This window comes from Protopterus annectens, chromosome 6.part0 (assembly GCF_019279795.1).
Source record: "Protopterus annectens isolate FY-2018-M chromosome 6.part0, PAN1.0, whole genome shotgun sequence".
Taxonomy (NCBI): domain Eukaryota; kingdom Metazoa; phylum Chordata; order Ceratodontiformes; family Protopteridae; genus Protopterus; species Protopterus annectens.
The window spans coordinates 1294270559-1294284602 of record NC_056737.1 but is presented as its reverse complement, the minus strand read 5'-3'; the positions used below and the strand labels follow the sequence as shown (position 1 = coordinate 1294284602).

The 14044-nt window shown below is 46.6% G+C and overlaps 1 protein-coding gene across 1 annotated transcript in view; it reads right to left on the bottom strand.

The window, feature by feature from the left end:
- Positions 1-14044, bottom strand: part of ACVR2A (activin A receptor type 2A) — a 1507426-nt gene that overhangs the window by 1004670 nt on the left and 488712 nt on the right. The gene's annotated exons all lie outside the window — the stretch shown is intronic.

Sequence of the window (14044 nt, the reverse complement as noted above, 5' to 3'; positions counted from 1 at the left end):
GTATCTTGATGGAGGAATAGGACAGGCCCGTATGTAGAAGCTCTGCCAAGTACTCCAGGATGTTAGCAATATCTATGTTCGAGACATCTTTTCCTCTTTCAGTACTCCAAATGACAAACCTTTTCCATTTTCCTGCATAGTTCCTTCTTGTTGAAGGTCTGCGGGCTTCAAGGATAATGTCTTTAACCCTTTGGGATAAGTCTGGGTTAGTTGCTGTTATGTGATGTTCCAGGCAGTCAGTTGCAAGGTTTTTAGGTTTGGGTGCATGATGTTGTAGTTGTTCTGAGTTAACATCAAAGGCATCAGGGTATTGGCCACATTCTCCCCTGAGACATGCTCCTCAGCAAAGGATACCAGTGTTGTCTTGGCCAATTCGAGCTATCAGAATTATCCTTGGACGTTCCTCTTTGATTTTCAGTAGTACCTTGTGCATCAAAGGAAGAGGTGGAAATGCATATGCTGTCAGGCCTTTCCAACTGAAGGATAGAGAGTCCACCTTCCATGCTAGTGGGTGGCATGTCCTTGTGCAGAATTTTTGAGCTGGTGATTGAGTGGGGATGCTAACAGGTCTATTTGTGGCATTCCCCATTTCTTTGTGATGGCCTTGAAGATGTCCGGGTGTAGCATCCATTCGTGAGCATCCGAGGTGGTTCTGCTTAACATGTCTGCTAGGGTGTTTTCTTTTCCCGGCACAAATATTGCCTGTAACTGGATGTTGTAGCTCAGAGCCATATTCCAAAGGTCCAGAGTCATTCTGCATAGGGGGTATGAATGAGTGCCTCCCTGTTTGTTGATGTACCACATGACTGTGGTGTTGTCTGTCCTTATCATTAAATGGCCTTCTTTGAGGAATGGTTTGAATTTCTGGATTGCTAGTTTTATTGCCAGCATTTCTTTTTGGTTTATGTGCAGGTGCAGCTGGTCTCGAGTCCACAATCCTTGTATGCACTTGTCCAACATGTGCACCCCCCAGCCTAGGTCTGAGGCGTCCGTTGTGATGGTTTGGTTTGCTTGAAAGTTGTGGAAGGGCAAGCCTGGGTTTGACTGGCATGCTTGAGCCCACCATAGGAACTCTTGTTTCAGGCATGGGATTAGTGGGATTTCGGTTTCTAAGCTGTGCCTGTGTTGAGACCATAAATTCTTTAGGTACCACTGTAGTTTTCTCATATGCAGTCTGGCATGGGGGGCCAGGATTATGCATGATGCCATGAAGCCCAAGGCCTGCAGTACTTTTCTTGCTGTTAGTTTGTGCTGCTTTGTTAATGCCAAGAAGTAAAGAGGGAGTTGTGCTTGTTTTTCTGCAGTTAGGAATGCCATTTGTTTTACTGTGTCCAATTCCGCACCCAAGAATGTTCTTGTCTGGGATGGTATCAGTCTTGACTTTTTTAAATTGACTGTGTATCCCAGGGCTTGTAGTAAGCAAATGACTCTTTGTAAATCTGTTGTCAGCTTGCTTTTGTTGTCCGCTTGTAACAGGCAGTCGTCCAGGTATGGATAAATTTGGATTCCCTGTAGCCTGCAATGAGCGATTACTGATGCCAGGCATTTTGTGAATACTCTGGGCGCAGTAGATAAGCCAGAGGGCAATGCTGAGAATTTGATAATGCTCTGATCCTGCAAGAAATCTGAGGTATCTTCTGCAATTTGGTCATATGGGGACGTGCAGGTATGCCTCCTTGAGATCTAGAGTTACCAGCCAACACTCCTTGCCCAGCATGGGAAGAAGTTGCTGTAGGGTCAGCATTTTGAATTTTGGTACAATGATGTATGTGTTTAAGACAGACAGGTCAAGAATAGGTCTCCAACTTTTCTCTTTTCTTGGTACTAGGAAGAGTCTGGAGTAGAATCCTTTGCCCTGTTGTGTTATTGGTACTCTTTCCACAGCTCTCATCTTTGTTAATTGAGCTATTTGCTTTAGAGCTTCTGTTTTTTGATTTGGAGGTAGGTTTGGCATTCCTCTTTTTACTGGTAAGGCGTGGAAGTGGAACCTGTAGCCTTGGTCTATGGTTTGCAAAATCCACTTGTCTTTTGTGATATAGTGCCAATTTTTCGAAAATAAGGCTAACTTGCCACCTAAAGGTGCTGCTATTTGCTCCCTGGTAGGCGGTGTCAGAGTCAAGTCACTGTGATTGTCCTGTTGCAGTGGCAGTGGTTGTGTCTGTGCCTCTCTGGTTATTGCCTTGCCACTGGCGTCCTCTATAGGCACCTCCTCTGGATTGATTTCTGCCTCTAGAGCCGCCTATTCCTGCCTCTTTGAGATTTTGAGGAGTCTGGAAAGGACCAATTTTGGCAGGCCAGTTCCTGCTAAACCTTGGGGCTGAACCTGTAAGAAATCTTAACTGTTTGTACAGATTTTGCCTTCTCTTCCATTTTCTTCATTACTTGCTGAGCAGGTGTACCAAATAGACTGGCCTTATCCACAGGAGCATCTAACAGCTTTGCTTTAACATGATCCGGCAAAACCTGTTCCTTCAACCATGCATGCCTTCTTATCACTGTGCCAGTCATGGCTGATCTAAATGAAGCCTCCAGTGCATCATAGCCACATTTTAAAGAATGGTTACTAACCTGCTGAATGTTATTCACCATTTCTAAAACATATTTCTTATCTAAGGAGTCATCAGAGGACAGCTTCTTAGTTAACTGATCAAGCATAAACTCTTGGTATTGGATCATGTGAAACTGACAGTTTAAAGCTCTAGCTGAGAGAGTAGCAGAGGTGTAAACTTTTTTCCCCATCTCTCTAAGGATCTGGATTCCCTTTCAGAAGGGATAGGGTTTTTTGCTGTGGTCGTGGCTACTGCCTTAGGCCCCTGGGATATAGTCTCAGGATCTGCAAGTGGGGCCTTGTATAGGTGGTGATGAGTGTCTGGCACCCTGTAAAATCTATCTGGTTTGGCAGGGGCTGGAGGTAAAGTATCAGGAGCAGTGCAAACATCATTAAATGCATCATCCACAACAGGCAGAACTGGAGGTATAGCTAAGGGCCTATGTTGTGGTAAGTGCAGAAAGGTCCTAAGCCTTTTCTTGAATCTGAGAAATCTTGTCCCTGCCATTGGAATTGTTCTCTCATGGCATGTAAGGTTTCCCAAAGGAAAATTCCTCTGGTGGAGAGGCAGATGGAATGGATTCTTCAGCATCGGAATCTTCATAAGTAGAAAAGGAGCCTCTGGCTGATCTGTAATGTCTGAGTCATCCAAGAATCATCAGAGGACACTGGCTCGGGGCTCTGCTCTAGGTCTCTTTTCTGGAGGCTGAGAGGCCCTGTCTGGGTGAGATTGGGATCCCCTAATTAAGGAGATTAAATCCTCTGCCAGAGTAAGCATTTGTGAACTAGAAGTGGGCCTATGTGAGGGGTCTTAACAGGCACTGATTTAACAGTTTTGGCTGCTTTAGCCCTGGCATAGGCCTTTATAGACATGGCTGCAGGAGGCCTAGCAGCACCACGTGCTGGGGTAGAGACATCCAAAGGGATGGTGTCTGATAATTCACTAGGAACCACAGTAGTAGGCAAAACTTCAGAGGCCGATTCAACTAAGGTAGCAGGAGCCTCAGTAGTAGTCATGGATTCGCTGAAGATTGACCCGTTTCTCGGTTTCGCCGAAACCGAGACACTCGTGGCTTGCTTAACCGTGGTTTCGCCAAACCGCTGACCGCGAGTGTCGGTCTTTTCTTTGCTTTTAACAATTTGGGTAGTCGGAGGATCCGACGGCATAATGTACGCAAAATCTGAGCCGAAAAACTGTTCAGCAACTCCGACCGACGCCTAAGCGTCGTCGGTTGAAGGAAGCACAGGCTAAACAGGCTGCTACGTCGTGGCCTGGGCCTAAACAAGGTAGGCAGTAAGAGTGGAAATCTTTATGAGGTATTTGTTTCCCACAAGTTAAACAGTTATTTACTTTTTCTGACATCGGCTGAGGCAAGAAAGAGTCCCCAACGGGGTACTTAGCTTTTTAGAAGTCTTCGAAGTAGTATTCAGTAGTAGTAATCTCTGGATCTGACCGACCGGCACTTGCGAACAGCTTCTGCTTCGGGCGCCACGTGGCAAGAAAGACTGAGGAAAATGGCGTCGGCTGATGCCTTTATACCCGAAGACCAGCGGAGATGACGTCGGGTGAAGTGCGACATCAGCCGAAGCCGGACCCAGACTTTGGAATCCGGCCGACCGAAGGGCTGCCTGACGACAGGACAACCCATTTGTTATGACTGCAGATGCATCCTTGAAGGACATCCATTGTTTCCAGGCTGTGGCAATGTTGAGTCCAAACACTTTTTAGGTACCACTGAAGTTTCCTCATACGCAGTCTTGCATATGGAATTAGTAGGATGCAGGATGCCATGAAGCTTAAAGCCTGCAGAATTTTTCTTGCAGATAACTGGGCCCTTGTTGCCAACATTTTGAAATAGGTAGTCAGTTGCCTTTGTTTGTCTGGCGTGAGATAAGCCATCTGGGCAGTTGTATTTAAGCTTGCACCCAGGAATATTATCCCTTGAGAGGGTACTAGTTTTGATTTCTTTTCACTGACTGTGTACCCTAGGCATGTTGGAAGTCTTTTCACAAATGCCAGATGCTGTAGAAGAATGTCCTTGTTCTCTGCTTGAATTAGACAGTCGTCCAAGTAAGGATATATTTGTATTCCTCTTTGTCTGCAGAATGCAATTACTGGTGCCAGGCATTTTGTAAAGACCCTGGGCGCAGTAGATAAGCCAAAGGGCAGTGCAGAGAATTGGTAGTGCATTGAGCCAGCCTTGAATCTGAGGTATCTTCTGCATAATTGTCTGATTGGGACATGCAGGTATGCCTCTTTTAGGTCTAAAGTCACCAGCCAAGCGTTCTTGCCCAGCATGGGCAGAAGCTGCTGCAAGGTCATCATCTTGAATTTTGGTATATCCAGGAATGTGTTCAGAATAGATAGGTCCAGTATTGGTCTCCAGATCTTGTCCTTTCTGGGTACCACAAACAGTCTTGAGTAAAATCCTTGTCCCTGCTCTTGCTCTGGTACTTGTTGAACGGCCCCCACGTCCATGAGGGATGAGACTTGTTTTTGTGCCTCTGGCCATTGATTTTTTTGGCAGATATGGCCAGCCGTTTGCCTTTGGCAGGGTATGGAAATGGAACTTGTACCCTTGTGACACAATATTTAGAACCCACTTGTCCTGGGTTATAATGTGCCAATTTTGAGGAAAAAAGTACTAATTTTCCCCCTAAGGGTGCTGCCAGGTGATAAGTGCTTGGTGCAGGCAGGGAGAAGTCACTGGGACTGTTTCGTGTATGGTTGTGATTTGTCTTCTCTAACTTTGGAGGTAGAAGCACCCCATTGCTTTGAGCTGTACGAACCTTGCGCCTGGGATCTGCCTCTAGGGCGTCTGGATCTGCCCCTTTGAGGTCTGTGTGACACAGGAAAGGACCAATTCTTTGTAGGCCAGTGTCTACTAAACCTAGGTGGCTGTACGTTTAAAAAATCTTTGACAGTTTGCATGGATTTAGCTTTGTCCTCCATTTTCTTTAACACCTCCTCTGCCTTAACACCAAACAAAGTATCATGCTGTAAAGGTGCATCTAATAATTTAACTATGACATGATCAGGCAGATTTTGTTCCTTTAACCAAGCATGCCTCCTAATTACAGAACCCATAACTGCGGCCCTGCAGGAGGCCTCCAAAGAATCAAAACCACATTGCAAAGTATGCTTTCCAACTTGTTCAGCTGCATGCAATAAGTCCTGCATTTCCTTGTTTTGTGCACATTCAGAGTTTAATAACATTTTCTGTTTAAGCAATGCCATGACATGTTGCTGATATTTGAGCATATGAAACTGACAGTTTAAGGCCTTTATAGCCAAGGTAGCAGATGTGTAAACCTTTTTTCCCCATCTATCCAGTGCCCTAGAATCTCTGTCAGAGGGGGTAGGGTTTTTTGCAGTGGAAGCCTCAACTCCTTTGGGACCCTGTGAAATAGTTTCTGGGTCTGCAGCAGGGTTTTTAAAAAGAAATTTATGAGAGTCAGGAACCCTGTAATATCTGTCAGGCTTAATACGAGCTGGAGGTAAGGAGTCAGGGGTAAGACTAGACTCCGAAAACACAATCTACAATATCTAACGCAGGTGGAATGGCTAGAGCCTGTGTTGAGGTAGTAAAAGGAAATCCCTGAGCCTCTTTTTAGATTCTGAAAAATCTTGGCTCTCCCAGTGGAAATGCTCCCTCATGGTATGCAAGGTTTCCACGAATGAATAGTCCTCAGGAGGAGAAGCTGAAGGTATAGATTCTTCAGCATCAGAATCCTCATAGGGGGGAAGAGAATATTCCTGATCAGAAGAGGAATCAGAAGAAATTGAAACCTGATCTGAAGATTCATAGTCAATCTCTTGCTTAGGCCTCTTATCAGGAGGGGGATGGGAACCCCTGATCAAGGTAATTAAATCTTCGGCCATTCTGAGCATCTGTTTTTTGGGCATAGAGGCCCGTCCACGTGGCTCTTGAGTTCGTTTCTTTGCTTTAGAAGGTGCTTTAGTCTTTGCCTTTGAAGCTGAGGATGGTTTAATGTAAAGATGCTTAGGTCTGAATACACCCTCAGAAGCCGGTGCCTGCTCAGCAGCTCCGGACCAATCTGAAGGAATAGTATCCAAGGCTCCAATACTTTGAGCTTCCAGCTGCATGACCGACTCCACGTGGGAGTCGGTAGCGGCCTGCGACTCTAAAGTATTGGGCGTCGGGGGCTGCGAAAGCGCCTCACTGAGAACCGGCGACTGGCTTAGGAGAAGCTTCGTCATCGATTTTGGGCCTCGGTTGTCTATCCCTCTCCTTTTCTTTGCGTTTTTTGTGAACTCCGGTAGTCGGATGACTATCCGACGACATTTCTGGATAATTAAACAGGCTTCCAAAATAGTTTAAAGCAAAGTCATACTGATGCTTAATAGTGCGTTGGTTAAATCTAGCACAAAACCGACAACCAGCAACGTTGTGATCAGGGCCTAGGCAAGGAATACAGTAAGAATGAAAGTCCTTATGAGGTATTTGCTTTCCACAAGAAATACAATTATTAACTTTTTCTGACATCGGTCTGGAGCAAGAAAAAAGTTTCCCCAATGGGGTACTTAGCTTTACTGAAGACTTCAGATCTGAAACTCGAACACGAAAATCTCAGGAGTCGGCTGACCAGCACTTGCGAACTGCTTCTGCTTCGGGCACCGCACGGCAAGAAAGACTAAAGAAAATGGCACCGGCCGCATCTTTTGTACCCCTGACGACCTGACGTCAGGGAAGGGGTGACAGCAGCCGACGCAGGACCCAGGACTTTGGAATTCAGGCCGACTGAGGGCAACCTGCCAGCAGGATTACCCAAACGTAATGACTGCAACAGTGAAACACGAAGAACATCATGTAATTCTTTATTTTCAGCACAGTCAGGAATCAACATAATTTTCTGTTTAATTAGTCCAATAATATGCTGCTGATACTGTAACATATGAAACTGGCAGTTTAAGGCCCTAATGGCCAAGGTTGCAGAAGTGTATACCTTATTAACCCATCTGTCCAAGGCCCTGGAATCTCTAGCAGAGGGGGTAGGGTTTTTGGCAGTAGTAGCCTTAATGTCTTTAGGTCCCTGTGAAATGGTCTCTGGGTCTGCAGTAGGATTCTTGAAAAGGAACTTGAGAGTCAGGTACTCTGTAATACCTGTCAGGTTTCCTGGGAGCAGGAAGTAAAGTGTCTGGGGCCAGGCTAGATTCCAGGAAGGCAACATCTACACTGTCCAGGACAGGAGGGATAGCTAAAGGCCTGTGTTGAGGTAGGAGTAAGAATTCCCTAAGCCTCTTTTTGGAGTCATAGTAATCCTGGCTTTCCCAGCAGAAATGCTCCCTAAGAGTGTGCAAGGTTTCACCAAAAGAAAAATCTTCTGGAGGGGAAGCAGAGGGTATGGAGTCCCTGCATCAGAATCCTCATAGGCAGATAAGGGCAAATCCTGGTAATCAGAAATTTCAGAATCCTGATCAGAAAAAACAAAGGAAAAGCAGTTCTAGGTTTCTTAGAGGGTGAAGGCTGGCTTCCCCTAATTAAAGTAATTAGATCTTCAGCCACTCTTATCATTTGTTTTTTAGGCATATGGGCCTGACCATATGGTTTTGACGTCTGTTTTCTAGGCGTGGGTCGAGTTTTAGGCCTTGAAGAAGAAGACAGCGTCGGTTTGAAATGCAAGTCAGTAGGCCTGAATACACCCTCAGAAACTGGTGCCTGCACAGCAGCTCCAGACCCATCCAAGGTAGAGACATCCGCAGGTTCCATAGTCGAAGAAGCATCTCGCGGCATACCGGACTCCGAATGGGTCTCAGTAGAGGCCTGCGAATCTGAAGTAGTGGGAATCAGGGGCTGCGAAAGCTCCTCACTGAGTACCGGCGAACTGGCGACTAGCTTAACGGAAGCGTCATCGGCAGCTTTGGACCTATGCGGTCTGTCTCTGCCTTTATCTTTATGTTTTTTCGGAATGTCGGTAGTCGGATGGCTTACCGAAGCCATTTCTGGATAACTAAACCAAGTACCAAAATCGTTTGATGCAAAAATGAACCGGCGATTAATAGTTCGAGGACTGAATAAAGCACAAAACCGATAGTGAGGGACATCATGGTCTAGGCCTAGGCAAGAAATGCAGTACTAATGAAAATCTTTATGAGGTATTTGCTTTCTACAGGTAATACAATTGTTAACTTTTACTGACATCAGTTAGAGCAAGAAAAAGGATCCCAACGGGGTACTTAGCTTTTTTGAAGACTTTGGTTCTGAAACTCGAAAATGAAAATTTCAGGAGTCGGCCGACTGGCACTTGTGAACTGCTTCTGCTTCGGGCACCGCGTGGCAAGAAAGACTGATGTAATGGCATCGGCTGCATGCTTTATACCCCTGACTACTTGACGTCATGGAAGAAGAGACAGCATCCGACGCAGGACCCAAGACTTTGATAATCAGGCCGGCTGAGGGCTACCTGCAGGCAGTTAACCCAAATGTAATGACTGCAACAGTGAAACACGAAGAACATCCTGGACTGCAACAGTGAATACACTCAAATATCTACATTCATGGTAAGTGTACACAACTGTACTATGTTCTTCGTGTTTCACTGTTGCAGTCATCACATTTGGGTAGATTCCCAAAGCTGAGGAAATGGGTGGAGGCAGTCAAGGAAACTAGGGGTTGGCTAGGATGCCCTGCAAGACTGCACAGGGAAACCCTGCCCTGGATTTGAAGAAGAGAAGCAGGTGATAATGTTTTGTAAAAGTATGAACAGATGTCCAGGTGGCAGCCTCCAGGATGTCCCTGGTGGAGAATCCTCTGAGGAAAGCTGCAGAGATGGAGGCTGCTCTGGTGGAGTGTGTCCTGACTCCCTTGGGGGGAGGCTTTCCATGCTGTTTGTAGCAGAAATGGATGCAGTGTGCTATCCACTTGGAAATGGTTTGCTTGGGGATGGCTTTTCCTTCTGCCCATGTAACAAAGCTAACCAGCAATTGATCAGACTTTCTGAAGGATTTAGTCCTGTCCAGATAGAATCTGAGCTGTCTGTGCACATTTAGAGAGTGAAGAATCCTTTCCCCCTTATTCTGGGGATTAGGAATGAAGGTAGGCAAATGAATGGACTGGTTGACAGCCACATTGGACACCACCTTGGGCATGAAGGATGGGTTAGTTCTGAAGGATACCCTGTCTGCATGGAAGATGATGAAGGGTTCCACAGCCATGACTGCTGGCAGCTCAGGGACTCTTCTGGCTGAAGTGATGGCCAGAAGGAATGCTGTCTTCTAGGAGAGAAATTTTAGCTCTGCAGAAGAAGCTGGTTTGAAAGGGGGCAGGGTGAGCTTTTCCAAGACAAAGTTAAGATCCCTAGCTGGAGTTCGTGCCCTGCTGGGGGGGCCTCAATTTGGTAGACCCTCTGAGGAACTGTTTGATCAAAGGGTGTGAGAAAACGGGCTGCTCAGTGAGAAAATGAGCAGACATAGCAGAGGCATGAATTTTTATACAGGAGAAAGAGAGACCACTGTGTAGTAGGTCAGCTAAGTAATCATGAGAGGGATGGAGGGCTGTGCTGTATTGGCTCCCTTAGCCTGGATCCAGGCGCAGAACCTTTTCCATTTATCTGCGTAAGACTTTCTGGTGCTAGGACATCTGGCCTCACGAATAACATCCAGAACCTGTTTACTGAGGATGGCAGATTGGTTCAGGGTTAGGGAATAGGCCAAGCTGCCAAAGTGAGTATCTGCAATTGGAGATGCATGAATTCCCCTTCCCTCTGGGTCAGGAGGTTTGGAAGATGCCATGGAGGCAGTGTGGACAGGCTGCGCAGCAAGGGGTACCAGTGTTGTCGGGGCCAGTCTGGAGCTATAAGAATGGTCCTTGGTTTTTCCTCCCTTATTTTGAGCAGTACCCTGGGGATGAGAGATAGGAGAGGAAAGGGATAGACCAATAGATTGACCCAGGGGAAAAACAGGGCATCCACTTTCCAAGCCATGCAGTGATGATCCCTAGTGCAGAATGTGCTGAGTTGATGGTTGGTGTGGGAGGCAAATAGGTCAACCTTCGGGGTTCCCCATTTCTGAGTTACTAGGGTGAAGGTACTTCTGTTGAGTTGCCACTTGTGTGGGTCCAGAAGGTTTCTGCTTAATTGGTCTGCCAGAGAGTTGAGACAGCCTGGTAGGAATTGTGCTAACAGGTGTAGTTGCATGGAAGAGGCTGTGAGCCAAAGGGTCATGGCCAGCCTGCATAGAAGACAGGAGTGAGTCCCTCCCTGCTTGTTGATGTACCACATCACAGTGGTGTTGTCTGTTTTGATCAGGAGAACCCCTGGAGAGAGAAAGGGTTTGAAAGCTATCAAGGCATGCTGCACAGCCACCATCTCTTTTTGACTGAAGTGCAGAGAGATTTGCTGTGGGCTCCATTGGCCCTGTATGCACCTGCAGTCCAGCTGTGCAACCTAAGCGTAGCCTAATGCGTCTGTGGTGAGGGTCTGGGTGGCGGGGGGTGGGGGGAAGGGCAGTCCCTTGTTGTGGGAGCATGCTGCTGCCCACCAAAGAAATTCCTTTCTGAGGCAAGGAATTATACGGAGAAGGTCTTGACAGTGTTGACACCAAAGGCTCTTTAGGTACCAGTGAAGTTTCCTCATATGCAGTCTGGCATATGGAATGGGTAAGTATGCAAGATGCCATGAACCCCAGAGCTTGCAGGATCTTCCTTGCAGATAGCTGGGGCCTGGAGGCTAGTTGAGAGAAGTAGGCCGTCAGGAAAATTTGTTTCTCTGGTGTAAGGTATGCCATCTGGGATGCTGTGTCCAGACTTGCTCCCAGGAAGGTTATCCTTTGGGTGGGCACCTGTTTGGATTTCTTTTCGTTGATTGTGTACCCTAGGGAGGTTAGTAGGGTCTTTACAAAGGCCATGTGCTTGAGCAGCTTTTCCTGCCTGTCTGCCTGAATAAGGCAGCCGTCTAAGTATGGGAAAATTTTAATATTTTTTTGTCTGCAAAAGGCAATGGCCAGAGCCAAACATTTTGTGAAAACTCTTGGAGCAGTAGATAAGCCAAAGGGAAGCACAGAGAACTGAAAGTGTTGAGATCCTGCCCTGAAGCGGAGATATTTCCTGCATGATTCCCTGATAGGAATGTGGATGTAGGCCTCTTTTAGATCTAGGGTGGCTAGCTAAGCGTCCTAGGACAGCATGGGTAGCAGCTGCTGGAGGGTGAGCATTTTGAATTTTGGGATCACCAAGAAGGTGTTTAGAATGGATAGATCAAGGATGGGGCGCCAGGTGCCCTCTTTTCTGGGCACCAGAAAAAGTCTGGAGTAGAAGCCTTGGCCTATCAGTTCTGCAGGAACATGCTCTACTGCCCTCATAGAAAGGATTTACTTTTGAGCCTCTGCCCACTGATTTGGTGGTAGATCTGGGAACCCTTTTGGGGTTGGAAGGGTGTGGAAGGAAATTTTGTATCCCTGAGACACCATGTTCAGAATCCATTGATCCTTGGTAATGGTGGCCCAGGTGCTTGAGTGAAAGGAGAGTTTTCCTCCTAGGGGTAAGTGAAGGTGGGCGGGGGGTGGGGGTGGAGGTGAGTCATTGTGAGTTCTTACCATAAGGGGGTGGCTTAGAACTCCCTGGTTTTGAAGTGGAGGTAGCCCACTGCTTAGATACCTGCATTCACTGGGGCTGCTGTCTAGGGGGTCTGTTTCTACTGGGCCTAGGGTGGGTCGGTTTACTCGGAGCAGGAAGGGACCAGTGCTTGGAGGGACAATGCCTGCTGAACCTAGGGGCTGGACCTGTAAGAAATCCTTAACTGTTTGAACAGATTTTGCTTTTTCTTCCATCTTTTTTAAGACTTCTTCTGCCTTGGTGCCAAATAAGTTATCTTTGTGCGAGGGGGCATCCAACAATTTAGATTTGACATGGTCTGTCAGGGGTTGTTCCTTAAGCCATGCATGTCTTCTAATGACAGATCCAGTGACTGCTGCCCTGCAAGAAGCTTCTAGGATGTCAAAACCACAGTGCAAAGTGTTTAGTTACTTGACTTGCAGAATGCATTAAGTCTTGTAAATCTTTAGATTCTGCCCAAGCAGGAAAGAAAGACATTTTTTGTTTAAGGAGTTCCAAGGTATGTTGCTGAAATTTCAGCATATGACACTGACAATTTAGTGCCCTGATAGCAAGAGTAGCTGAGGTGTATACTTTTTTACCCCATCTGTCCAATGCTCGTGAATCCCTGTCTGAGGGGATGGGATTCTTAGCAGAGGTTGTTTTAATCCCTTTTGGCCCTTGAGAAATGACCTCGGGGTCAGTTGTTGGATTTTTAAAAAGATATTTGGGTGAGTCGGGGACTCTATAGTACCTGTCTGGTTTCCTGGGAGCAGGAGGTAGGGAATCAGGAGTCAAGCTGGATTCAAGGAAAACATCATCCACAACATCCAGGACTGGAGGGATGGCCAAGGGTCTGTGTTGCAGAAGATACAGGAATTCCCTGAGTCTCTTTTTAAACTGAGGGTAGCCCTGACTCTCCCATTGGAAATGCTCCCTTAAAGTACGCAGGGTTTCCCCAAAGGAAAAATCCTCTGAAGGAGAGGCTGTAGTAATGGAGTCCTCTGCATCAGAATCCTCATAAGTGGATAGGGGTTGCATGTCTTTATAGTCAGATGCATCAGATTCATCTGACACTTGTTCAGAAAAAATTACAGGGGACAGATCTCTTTTCCTTTTTGAGGGGGCAGCTTGGCTTCCCCTGATCAGCATGATAAGGTCTTCCGCCATTTTAAGCATTTGACACTGAGGCAATGTAACAGGCGCCTGAGAGTGGATCATCGTTTTCTTTGGTGTGGTTCAAACCCTGGGCCTAGGAAACTCTGTCGTTTTTGAAAGAATGGTAGTCGCAAAAGAAGACGTTGGTTTGTATCGAGAGCCAGTAGTGCGAAGGACTTCCTCGGAAGCTGGTGCCTGCTCAGTGGCTCTGGACTCATCCAAGATAGAGATGACCGCAGGACCCTTAGTCAAAGAAGAGTTTTGCAGCATACCGGACTCCGAAAGGGTCTCGGTAGCGGCCTGCGAATCAACTGAAGCGGGCATCAGGGGCTGCGAAAGAACTTCACTGAGTAAGGGAGAACTGACGACTAGCTTAACAGAAGCATTGTCGGTAGGTTTGGACCTGTGCGGTCTGTCTCCGTCTTTATCTTCATTTTTTTGGAAGATCTGCTGTTGGATGGCTTACCAAAGCCATACTGGAATTAGAGGACTGTAAACGAAAATATCTGGCAACAATAAGGGGCCGATGACAGATAGTTCTGGCGTTGAACAAAGCACAGAAGCGACAACGGGGGACGTCGTGGTCTGGGCCTAAATAAGTGATGCAGTAAGAGTGGAAGTCTTGGTGTGGTATTTGCTTTCCACAGGCGAGACAATTATTAACTTTTTCTGACATTGGTTAGTGCAAGAAAAAAGGATCCCCAATGGGGTACTTAGCTTTAGAAGACTTCAACTTCATTTCAGAGATGAAAACTCAGGTAGCGGCTGGCCAGCACTTGTGTGAACT